Source organism: Bufo bufo, chromosome 2 (assembly GCF_905171765.1).
Source record: "Bufo bufo chromosome 2, aBufBuf1.1, whole genome shotgun sequence".
NCBI classification, from domain to species: Eukaryota; Metazoa; Chordata; class Amphibia; order Anura; family Bufonidae; genus Bufo; species Bufo bufo.
In genome coordinates this window covers 307,365,986-307,378,411 of record NC_053390.1, presented here as the reverse complement: position 1 = coordinate 307,378,411, position 12,426 = coordinate 307,365,986, and positions in this window count along the sequence as shown.

The window sequence follows — 12,426 nt, the reverse complement described above, 5'->3', positions numbered from 1 at the left end:
TATCGCTGTCCATCAAAACTCATTGGGGCGTGATTAGGTGTAGATGGCCAGCATTAGCAATGAACTGGGGAGTCGCAGAAGCAGTGCTCGGAAGGCATAAGCCCGTCTCCGAATGCTCAAATTCCTAATTTGCATATTTTAAAAGTTGCTTTTTCTGCCTAACCGGACCGCTGATATGAGAAATAACGGTATGTTTTTTTTCTCCATCGTCAGCACTACCATGCTATATGCCTGGTAGGGTAGACTTGATCTGGGTGCAGAGTCTCTTTACAGATTTTCTGGATTGGCAATTTGATTTTCTGGATTTATCTTTGAACTATAAGGCAAAGTCTTCAGTGGAGATGAGGGGTGTGGAAGGGGGCACAGGGGGACGGAGTAGAGAGTTGAAGGCAGGCAAGGGATTTAGCCGGTTCCTTCCGGTTCTCCAGATTCGGTTGTTAAAATTACAGCCTGATCGGAGAACCGTGTTACTGGCTGAATCCTGATTCGGTGCGGCAGGAGATGAGCGCTTGCATTGTGGAAGCGCTCATCTCCCTACATTCATCTGTATCACCAGGACGGCGATGCAGATGAACACTGCAGCAGGGCAAAGGAGAGGCGTCTCCCTTCCCTGTTCCTCTGATAGGCTGCAGACAGTAGGCCGGAAGAGGCCTGCATCGCTGACAGCGTGGAGGCAAGTGTTTATTTTTTTTCTTTTCTGTGGCTCGCTGGGGGCATTTTTGGCACATGGGGGACACTATGGCGGTATCTACTGGGGGCATGACTGGCACATGGGGGACACTATGGGGATATCTACTGGGGGCATTGCTGGCATATGGGGGACACTATGTGGGCATCTACTGGGGCATTGCTGGCACATGGGGGACACTATGGGGGCATCTACTGGCACATCCTTGGGGACACTATGGGGGGCATCTACTGGGGACATTGCTGGCACATGGGGGACACTATGGGGGTATATACTGGGGAAATTTCTGGCATATGGGGGGCATCTACTGGGGGCATTGCTGGCACATGGGGGCATCTACTGGGGGCATTGCTGGCACATGGGGGCATCAACTGGGGGCATTGCTGGCACATGGGGGACACTATGGGGGCATTACTGGCACATAATGGGGGACACTATGGGGGCATCTTGAACTGGCACATTATGGGGAAACTATGGTGTTGAAGGGGGGAAGAACACTATGGGGGCACTAAGAAGGGGCATTTATACTGGCACATTCTGGGGGACACTATGGGGGAATCTTATACTGGCACATTATGGGGGTACTATGGGGAAGAGGAGAGGAGCACTATGTGGGCATTTACTAGGGGCATTATGTAGGGTATTTTATACTTGCACACATTATGTGGGCACTATGGGGACATTAGCTCAACTGGGGGCACCGAGGGAATTTTTTTGTACTGGCACACAGAACGGGAGCATTTTTGAACTAGTGCACATTATTATTATTATTATTATTATTATTGAAGGTGGCAGGTGAGTTGTTAAGAAGGTAGGAGGATGATGGAAAAGTAGGAACCTAAGATGTCTTTTGTCAAACTGCAGAGACGAGAGATGGGTGAAAAATCATCATGGTGGTTTGGTCTCAAAGGAGAAGATGAAGAAAGAGAATGTCTGCATCAGAGAAATCACTTGATGTAAGAGGTATGTGGTGCTGTATTCTGGATAGCACAGAATATAATATGTATGCAAAATGTATTTATTGCTAGGTACAAATGTGTATAAAATGTATATAGTGTAGGTAAATCTACTGTAAGTGTAGCCTAGGTGTCATTTATATACTGTATGGTGTATATTGTGATTATGTGAGTGTAGTGTCTATATAGTCTGTTTATGTATGCATACCTCACAACCATCCCAGATCTAGGATAACTACTGTGTGGGGGGCACAATGGAAACTAAGCAGGGTTGGGACATGTACAGATAGACATTGGGAGGAGTTAGAGGTGTGGGCCAGCTCTGTAAAAAAAAAAAAAAAAAAAACTTTGTGTGACACTGATAGTTTAGCTCCTTAGGCTTTTTCAAAGTTTTGTGGTATGTGTGTGTAGTGTATACATGGTGTATTTATGTATGTGTACCATTTATATGGTGTATTTATGTGTGTTGCATATTTATGGTTTATGTATATGTAAACATGTGCCGTGACGCCGCGTATCTGCCGTTAAGTAGGGAACCTGTTAAAAATTTAAAAACCCACCCCTGGTTGAAGGTATTAAAAAACTTTTTGGGGTTGCGGGAAAGAGATGATCTAAGAGTAGTAAAGTGATCCTGTTTAGAAGAGGTGAAAGCAGACTTGAAGTTGAGGACAGCTTATTTGTATGAGGAAGTCCTTCTTGGAGTGGATTTTCTTCCAGTGTCGTTCTGTGACTCCAGAAGCTTGTCTCAGTTTTTTGTCCAGTGAGTGTGCCAGGGTTGTCAATTGATTTGCCGGGTTCTGGTGTGTGTGAGAGGGGCGACTGAGTCAAGAACTGAATAATAATAATTCATAGCTCCAGACCAGAACGTCACAGGGGGATGGTTCTGGGACCAACAGATCCGGCTACATGTAGAGTCCAAACATGGTACCATTATTTGGTTTCTGTGGGGAAATATGTATATCTCCCTTTCCTGGCATCCCATGACCAAACTAAGACCATGGGCATGTTCATCGTGGCTATCGGGACACGAATATGCATCCGGTTTGCGCCTATGATGGCCGGGTGATTCATAATTCCTTATAAATTGCCGGTTCCATGCTGTCTGCTAGATTTGATTGAACTGGGGAATGGCTTAGACCCCCTGCAGGGAGGTTTTCCTGCAGGATCCATGCTGTCTGAATTGGGTGTGAAACTGTAAAAAAAAGGTGGCCTGCAAGAAGTTCCATGCCATATGGCTGGGGCTTTGAAGCAGGGCCCTCCTGTGGAGTTCACTACCTCTGCTATCTTTCAGCAAATGGTGTGCGTGGGGACATGGATGACAGTAAATATTAATCCATATTCCTCACAGGAGGTAAATTTAAGTTTTCCATAGAATAATGTGGCAGAGGAGGCTGTGTCGGTGGGTCTTAGCCATGTTAATGTGAGGCCAATGAATGTATGTTTTTGGGAAATGAAGAGTTTGTGAATGTAGGAAAGTTTATTGCGAACAGAACAGGAGTTCCATAATGCTCCGGGTAGAAAGACTAGGGGAGCTGGGGGTAGGTGAATGGGTATGAGGTTAGAGGAGTGAGAGCAGTAAGTAGTAGGGGTTCAGTGATAGAAGGTAGATAGGAGAGTGGGGATTTGTCTAGGACAATGATGGCTAACCTTTTACAGACTGAGTGTCCAAACTGTAATCCAAACCCCACATATTTATCGCAAAGTGCCAGCACAGCAATTTACCCTGAATACTGCAGTCCAATATAGTATATCTTCCATGTACTTTATCATTTAGCTATAATAGCCTGCCTACATTCAATGCGCTGTCTGTGCTGTTCATTGCGAGCCCTGCACTGATGAATGGCAGGAATAGTCTAAGGCTTATTGGCACACCATAGACTTTTTCCAGGTTTCGGGTGCCCACAGAGAGGGCTCTGAGTGTCGCCTCGGGAACCTGTGCCACAGGTTTGCCACCACTGGTCTAGGGGGTCCAGGACTAGGAGATATGTCTCCAGAAGTCAGAAGAAGATGAGAGAGTGATAGCAGGTGAGAGAAGGCTAGGGCATGAAATGGCTGTGTGTGTTTAGAGGAGAAGGTTTTTGTATTTAGGAGGAGGTCAGCGGACATAGCTAGGTGAGAGGATAGAAAGGATGGTGAGATAAATAGCTCCTTGCCTGGTGTAGGGATAGTGGGGTAATGAAATATTCAGAGGGAAATGGAGGAAATGGTTAAAACAAAACAAAAACATGTTTAGGAGATATAGATGTAAATGATAAAAATGGCAGAAAGTTTAAGGGAAGTAGAGTTACTTTCTGGTCACCTGTGGTTCAATTCCTGGTATAATTCCTGCTGTACACTTAAACATTGCAGTTAGATGTTGTGTAAGACCGTGAACCATGGAGGGCTCCCTAGGATACAGCGAAGTCACAGACGAGCAAGGCAACACTGACACCAGCTTTTGCAAAAACAGAAACTTTACTGAACAGTAGAATTAAACACAATCTCAAATGTAGTGAAAATGTCCCGAAGTTACATACGCTCGGCTTGGACGCCGAGACCCCTGTGCTGCACAGCACGGCACCCCAAGATGACCAACAGACACCACTTGCAATACTTTACCTATTGCGAGCACAACTATCACTTCCTCACTTACCTATTATTACCCTAGAGAACGGGAATAATTGTGTGGGATGCAAGATACAGGCAGCCCGCGGTGCAGCACAAGAGCTCACAATCTTAAAGGTATATACTATAATTTTCTCTTCCCTTGTTCCCAAACGACACTATTGCACGTGTCCTTAATACTCCCAGCCAAGACGCTGGAGTAGCTGAAGTTTGCAGTGAATAGTTTCAGAATCTTTGTAACACAGTCCTTGTAGCACAATCCTTGTAACACGATCCTTGTAACCTCCTGCACACAGAATCCCTATCTGTCTAACTAAATGCAGGCTAGATCACAGTCTCTAGTTTTTCCAGACTCTCACAATATACTGCGGTGCGTGCACGATCTGGCTTACCGATGACCCGGGTATGGTCTTTATCCGATGGTGACTTAAACCGAATTACAAGTCCTTCCATCCACCATGAGGCCCTGCAGGGTCTATAGCTCCATTCCACGGCTCTTTTAGCCTTCCGGGAACCGATCCTCTCTTTTCTGGACGACATCTGGATTGCTGACAGTCATCAGTCACTTCCAACAGTGACTCCGGCCATCCCAAGTCTCACTGACGCGCGGATGCCACCTGATGCTGTCTCCCAGCCTCTGTCTCTTCAAACATGTCTGCTCTCTTGCTTCCTGTTTCTTCTCATCATCATCAGCAGCATGAGTAATCCGCTCCACCTCTTATGCATATTAAATTACTTAGCAAAACCTAACTGTGGGGAGGAACAGCGGCCAAACAGCAAAATAACAGTTCTAATGAAAAAATGTGTACAGAAACAGCATGAGCTGTTTCTCCATCTTACAGCTGCACGGGGGAAAGCACACGGCGGGCTTGGGTCAGATTTTCATTTTTAACAGTAAAGTGGTTTTCCAGGAGTTCAATATTGATGGTCTATCCTCTTAATAGGTGATCAGTATCTTATCAGTAGGGGTTTGAATCCCGCCACCCCTGATGATCAGCTGTTTGAAGCGGTCATGGCGGGCCGGTGAGTGCTGCAGCCTCATCCTAGGCCAGTGATGCAATGTTTGTTGGTCACATGGCCTATTGTAGTTCAGTCCCATTCAAGTAAAAGAGCCCGGGCTGCAATACCAACCATAGCCGCTATATAGTATGCAGCGCTATGCTTGGTAAGCTTTGAGGAGACTGCAGCCCCTTCAAACAGCTGATCAGTGGGGATGTAGGGTGTCGGACCCCCAACAATCATTTATAAGTGACCTATCCTGATGATATTTTGAGGGATTATTGAATCCTGGAAAACGCTTTTAGTTATGGGATTCATCTGAAGCAAATTGCCAAAACTTTAGATTCGTTTGGAAGACTTTTTGTGAAATTCACGACCAATCTGTTTAGTTTAGAATCAATTCGCTTATTTGTGATAAGGACAAAAGAAACGCATGAACACTGATCACACAAATAATAAGGCTAGAGCATTAATTTAGGGGGTCTCTTCCACACCTTACATGCTGATTCTCAAGTCTTCTTGGAAGTTATTCTTAAAAGTAGGCAAGGATAATGTATTTTGGAACATCTCAATGATGTCACCAATCCCAAAATGAATCAGAATATATCAAATGTATCTAGATATTTTTTACAAATACATAAAGGTTCATTAATGGGGCTGAAGGTAATCGGCATGGAGAAAATAAAAAAAAACTTTCAGAGGAGGTGATGTCATGGATTTGTTACATAATAGGGAGGCGTTTTGGATCTTCCAATGTAATATGATAGCCCCAAACGGCCTAAATATGAAAAGCGAGATAATGTATCATTATTAATCTGAATAATCCTTTACATATAATTTGGTCCGTCCTGTGGCAGCGGTTCTTTCGAATTTTTTGTAAAAAAGTGTATGAGGCACGGTGTAATTATTGACATCTAGCTATTCCTGGTGTGAACAACATCTAAGGATAATTGTGGAGTATTTGCTGCAAGAATGTATGAGGTATAGTGTAATTATTGACATCCATCCACTGCTAATGTAAATAACATCCAAGGACAATTGTTGAGTATTTGTCTCAAAAATACATGGGGGTATGGTGTAATTATTGACGTACAACCATTGCTAGTGTGAACAGTATTCACTGTAAGCATGTATGGGGCATACTGCAATTACTGACATCTAACCGAACAACATCCAAGGGTAATTGTGGAGTATTTGTTGCAAAAATGCATAGAGTATGTTGTAATTATTGACATATAAATATTGCTAGTGTGAACAGCATCCAAGGATATTCGTGGAGTATTTGCTGCAAGAATGTATGGGGCATGTGTAATCACTGACCTTTGACCATTGCCAGTGTAAGTAATATCCAAGGATAATTGTGGAGTATTTGTTGCAAGCATGTATGAGACCTGGTGTAATTACTGACTATCCAACCATTGCTAGTGTGAACAGCATCTAAAGATATTTGTGGAGCATTTGTTGCAAAAATACATGGAACATTGTGTAATTACTGACTTCTAACCATTGCCAGTGTGAACAGCATCCAAGGATAGTATGGTGATTCCAATCAGTATTGATAGGAATGGTGCTAGTTTTTAAACTCATGTTAGCTTATGTGATACCCCTCCGTATGGTGATTTATTCCCCTCTTAAACTGATATTCTACAGTATGTACATTTACTTTATTACAACAAGAATTACATGGGATTGGGGTGTTAGAGGATTTGTTCTGTTACTTAGTTATTGTATTTCATTGTGTTTTTACAAGTTTAAGTGAGCAGTAAAGGGTTAAGTGCAAGGAGTGGCTGACATCATAACCACCTGTGTGGTAATGAAAATCCTAACCTGGTTGGTGCAGTTTTTTGCTTCCCAGGTATATAGGAGCATCATACTTGCATTTACCCCATACCATGATTAAAGATCGTATAGATCGAAATGCGTTGGTAGCGTCACCATCATCTATGTGAAGAAACTGCATTCTTTAAAATTTATGAAATAAAGACTGAAGATTTTTATTTATCTCGGTGCTGGACATCTCTTACTACTTTTCTGGATCTGTACGGACTGGACCGGGTCCTTGCACGAGACACCATATGTGGAGGTGCTGGCTTACTCTTCTAATGGTTATACAAGGATAATGTTGCATTGTTCAATTCCCAAAACTTTTTTTCAATTCTGCATGAACCCTCTCTATGATATTCACATGCCTCAGTATGACATATGGACAGGGGTTGTAGTGTAGTGTTACCTGACAAAGCTGCATGTGTTAGCAGTGATAACCATGGGGACACAGTGCACAGTACCTTGAGGTTCTTATTCATCTACTTAACGCTATTTAATCTTTTTGCTGTTTTTCACAGCACACTTGTACTGTTTTTTTGTGACATTATATATACTTTGTGCTCTTATACCGTAAATTGTTTTCTTTTTTTACTTCAACACGGTTTCTCCTTCTCGAACATATTTATTGTTACAGTAAATGTATGAAACTCGGGTGATTTCACCTAGCACTTAGTATCCCACTTGGGATTTCAACATTATACTGCTACATTCATTGACAAATAATAATAATAATAATAATAATAATAATAATAACACACCCAGATAGAAATGTTGGATTGCTAGAAAACTCTGCATGCAGTTATGTAAATGATTACAGGTTTGTCATTAGGGGTGGGGGGTCATTTATTAAGACCAGCGTTTTAGACACCAGTCTTATAAGGCCCTGCGCTGGCCTCTACATAACTTTGGCTGATCCGCTGCCGCTTCTAAATCTACACCAGCTCCCTTGCTGATGTAGATTTAGACCTTGTTCTATGCCTAAAATAGGCATAGAAAATGATGAGTGAGATGGGCCTGCTGGCCTGTCCCCTTTCCCTCCCCACCCCACTTTTTTTTAACCTGGCATGAGCGGGGAAAAGTTGCAGATTGCGGTGCAGATTGGGCCAGCACACACTCTAATCTGCTTAAGCATATAGCTGGCTATCTTGGGATACTTAAGGCACCTTCCCCTGTGGGTTTCCTAGCTTGCTAGTATCATGCAAAGGTGCTTTGTTTCTGTTGTCTGCCCGTGTACTGACTTTCCACCCATTTTCTGCATTGTGACTGTCCGCTGCCTGACCTGCATATTGACCCTTCACTGCCTGCCCTGACCTCGGACCGTTTACCATTCTCCACATACTCTGCCTGTGCTAACCTCGGCTTGTCCCTAAGTATGATTTTGCGTGACCCTTTGGTGCCCTGCATCAGAGTCCTTTGACCTCTATGGGTCGGCTTTCATTCAAGCAGATACTACTCCAGGAGGTAGCGGCCTGGTGGTTCTCCTGCAGCAAATTCCAGATCCCTGTACTGCCAGGATAGTGCCCTTAGGAGTAATCCAAAAGGCAAATCTGTTGGTTGACACAGTGGTTCCACACCCACTGCTGTAACAACGTTTGGGTAGTGTACATCTTGGTGAGAGATCAATGACTTTTAGGCATGCCTTTATTATGCTCTCGAAGACATTTGGCCCAGTTGAGAGAAATTGAGAGGGGGTGTATCATTGGACTGAGCAGGATGCTTGTTTTGATGAATTACCCACATTTAGGCTGTTCTGAACTAGCTGTTAGGAGGTGTTGTGAGCTGTGGTTACTGGTGGGCACACACCACAAACAATCTCTGGAAAGCCCAGACAGATCATCATCAGAGAGGAATATTTGATCCGCCGCTAAGCATGAGTACCTCCCACAGTTTCATTGTCCATCATCCTTACACAGGTGGCACCTTCATTACACACTCTCGTCTCTGACCGGATTCTTTCCAGGCACTCAGCAGATGGAAATTTGATGTCATGGCTCTCATTATGTGTACTGCTATGGACCCGTGGACACTATCACCGTTGTTTGCAGGTTCTGTTTAGGATTTGAGGATGATCAGGATCAAATATGAAGGCCTCATGGTGACCACTTCAATCCTGCTTTTGCTGTGAAGCGTCACACTGCCCCACCTGCTGGTGTGATGATCTAGGGAGCCATCGCATATGACAGTCGGTCAACCCTAGTAGCGACACAAGCAGCTTAGTAATATGTGAAGGACATCCTGTGTCCACATGTGTTGCCTCTCATAGCAAGGCTTCCAACTGGCATTTTTCAGCTGGATAATGCTCTTCAGGGCCGGACTGGGGATAAAAACCAGCCCTGGAAAAATTTGCATACCAGCCCCACAAAGCTTTGCGTCATTATTTACTTGTTTATAATAGGAGAAAGCATTCATTTTAAAACACGTGTGTAAACACGAATATGAACTTTGCCCCACGATAGCTCTTTTGTAGAACCCCCATTGTTCATATTATCACAGTGTTTTCCCAACCAGGATGCCTCCAACTGTTGCAAAACTACAACTCTCAGCATGCTCAGACAGTGTTTTACCACGCCCTTTGACTCGCCCCTTTTTTGTTGGCCACCTATTTAATGATTGTTGCATGCAACATTTTACTTGACCAGCTATTTTAGATATTCTACGGCAGTCCTGTTACAATCCCCCCCAATGAGCCTTTCGACCAAATAATAAAAATATTTATAAACATATTTCACATAAAAACTTAGTTACTTGGCTTGGCCCTTCAACACTTGGCCGGGGGCTCGGCGGAGCTGATGTTGTGCTTTATCCTAATGAGAAAGATTTCATAATAAGGATTTGGAGAAGGGGCAAAGGTATGGCAGAGCAGGGAGAGGCTGGTGCTGCTACTAGGGGGTCATACCATGGGGGAGTAATAAAGCCCACCATAATGCCCCCCCAGTAGTAATAATTCTCTTTATAATGTGCAAAACATACCCCTTTGTAATGCCCCCAGTTGAGCTAATGTTCCCATAATGTGCCAATATAAAATACCCCTTCTCAGTACCCCCGTAGATGACCCGCATAGTGCTCCCCCCCTTACCCATAGTACCCACAATAATGTGTCCCAGTATAAAATGCCCCTATACAGAGCCCCCCATATAAAATACCCCTTCTTTTTAGCCTCAGTAGATGCCCCTATAGTGCCACCCAATAATCTGCCAGTAATAAGTGCCCCAATAGATGCCCCCAATCATGTGCCAGTAAGATGTGCCCCCATAGATGCCCCCAATCATGTGCCAGTAATAAGAGCCCCCCCACCATCATGTGCCAGTAGCCAGAGCCCCCCATATCATGTGCCAGTAGCCAGAGTGCCCCCCCTATAATGTGCCAGTAGCCCCCCTTATTATGTGCCAGTAACCCCCCTTATGTGCCAGTAGCCTTATGTGCCAGTAACCCCCCTTATGTGCCAGTAGCCTTATGTGCCAGTAGCCCCCCCTTATGTGCCAGTAGCCCCCCATTATCATGTGCCAGTAGTCCCCCATCATGTGCCAGTAGTCGTCCTTATGTGCCAGTAGCCGTCCTTATCATGTGCCAGTAGCCCCCCATCATGTGCCAGTAGTCCCCCTTATGTGCCAGTAGCCCCCTTATAATGTGCCAGCCCAGTAGTCCCCCCTTATCATGTGCCAGCCCAGTAGTCCCCCCTTATCATGTGCCAGTATTGTACCTATATATAAAATTAAGAAAAACACTTATACTTACCTCCAGCGATGCGATGCATGCCTCTTCCGGCCTGTGTCCCTCGCTGTATGGCTCAGGCGGCGCGATGACGTCACTAGGCCGGCACCTCTCCCTCCCCTGCCGCAGCATAGACATCTGTATCGCCCGTGCTGAGGGCGGCGATACAGATGACTATGGAGATGAGCGCTTCCACAATGGAAGCGCTCATCTCCTGCTGCTGTGCCCTGCCGCCGGCCGCCCCCACTTGTCACCAGGGCCGCGCCTTGCGGCACTCAGGCCTGCCGGCCTAGCGGGAAATTTCCTGGTATCCCGGCAGGCCCTGATGCTCCTCCACATACAGCAAGGGTTTCCCAGGAATGTCTCTGCCAGATTACAACACTTCCTTGGCCTGACGGTCGCTCGATTTAACGCCAATTGAGCATTTATGGGACCAGCTGGGATACCAGCTTCAGCAACCTACCAGTGTGCAGGATCTACAGGTCTAGCTGCAATATGTGTGGACAAATGTGCTGCAGTATACCAGACAGAACCTATATAAATACCTCCATGTCTAACTGTATCTCATCCTGTATCCAGGATAGAGGAGATATAACAGGTCCTTTCAATTATCCAGTTTTCACCAATAAAATTATCCTTTTCGCTCCTAATATTGTAAACACTTTCATATATCATCATTACATTAACACATAGAAAGTTTCATTTGATTCCAACAACTCCTTTTTGGTGCATTATTTTTTTTTAGTCAATGAGTGTATTTAGTATGTGACAACTGCTGTGTTATTGTTATTATTTTCTTGATTGACCTGTTTTCACTTCATATGCTACAGCCCTGTTGTAGTACCTCTACAGTGGTGGTGGTACCAGTTTTTTTTTTAATTATAAACGGGTACCTTATAACTTTTGCATGAAATAAAGCTTTTTAACTTTAATCATCTTTTATATAAGGTAAAGTTAAATTTTTTTTTATTTATTTCCCTTTTTTTTCCCTGTTCAATTAGAAGAGCAGAAACATGGAAAAAAAACAACATCCCGGATCTGTCAAATGCTGGTCGGTGGTGCCCAATGGATCCTACTGACTTATAATGAGGTCCGTCAGGTTCTGCTGTGTGTCTGTCATCTTGAAGGGAAGAATATCACAATATGACAGAATCCCCTGATGGAGGTACCAGGCGGTAATGTGAATGCAGTTGTTGCCAGCACGTAATGTAACAGGCTTGTCAGTGTACTGTTCATTCTTATCCATGCAGTCCTATAAAATCTGCGCATTTACAGTGTAAATGAAGACGTCTCAGTAACCAGCACATCAGCCTTCTGTAAAAGCCCTCTACGCTACCAGCATCATTCAGGTGAATAACTATTCATAGCAACAAACAAAAAAAGAATCCATCCTGGAAGACATGGCAGGCCTGATTAGAATTGATGAGCCTGTTTAGCTGTATCCATGTTTTCGTCTGTCAGTGTGCATGTAACGAGATAGCAGGGGATGCTGCAGCCCTCTTTTCCATGGCAACTGTTTCCATGGGACCGCCTCTCTCTTCCTCCTGCTACCATGGAGACGGTAGTCATGGGCCAGCTGCAGGATGTTGCTAGGGAGAAAAAGAAGGCTGTGTGCTAATGAGTGGAGCTGTATAGACCACAGTG